This window comes from Myotis davidii, unplaced genomic scaffold, assembly GCF_000327345.1.
Source record: "Myotis davidii unplaced genomic scaffold, ASM32734v1 scaffold327, whole genome shotgun sequence".
Taxonomy (NCBI): domain Eukaryota; kingdom Metazoa; phylum Chordata; class Mammalia; order Chiroptera; family Vespertilionidae; genus Myotis; species Myotis davidii.
This window is the reverse complement of record NW_006298628.1, coordinates 2,742,881-2,743,400: the sequence shown is the minus strand read 5'-3', so window position 1 is coordinate 2,743,400 and position 520 is coordinate 2,742,881. Positions and strand designations below refer to the sequence as shown.

General features: G+C 52.1%; 1 protein-coding gene across 1 annotated transcript in view; it reads right to left on the bottom strand.

Annotated features, from left to right (window-relative positions):
* The window catches only part of HOXB8 (homeobox B8), a gene marked incomplete at its 3' end in the record, with an annotated part of 1,553 nt that overhangs the window by 495 nt on the left and 538 nt on the right, over nt 1–520 (bottom strand). The gene's annotated exons all lie outside the window — the stretch shown is intronic.

Sequence of the window (520 nt, the reverse complement as noted above, 5' to 3'; positions counted from 1 at the left end):
CCCGCGCGGGGGAGGGGGCGCTAGGGCGCCGCGGTCAGCTGGAGGTGGGGGCGTGGGGGGTGAGGGGGATCAGACGCCACAGAATTTAAGGCCGCCAGAAAGGGGGAGCCGCCTCCCCTGGTAACCAGCACCAGAGAGGGAGGTGGGGGTGGTTCCAATCTATGAAAAGTGCCATAAACTTTAGAAGGAAGGATGTGACGGAGAGGGGCAGAGAGAGAGATAAGAGTAAAAATGCCAGGAGGGGGACGAATGGACCCACCTTGAAAAGCCCCCAGAGCCTTTGCCCCAGAAGAAAAGTTTCTTCAGGGCAATTAAACTATAAAGCAATTGAGAAGTGCAAAAGTTGAGCGCCCCCTTGTCTCTTAGCGACCCTCCTTCAAGGGAAACAAAAAAAAAAAAAAAGGAAGAGAAAAAGACAGAGAGAGAGAGAACGAGGAAGAGAGGGAGGAAGGAAAGACATGGGAGACCTGAAAATTCACCAGAGCTGAAGAGAAACAGCCCTTTAATTATTTAGTTGATG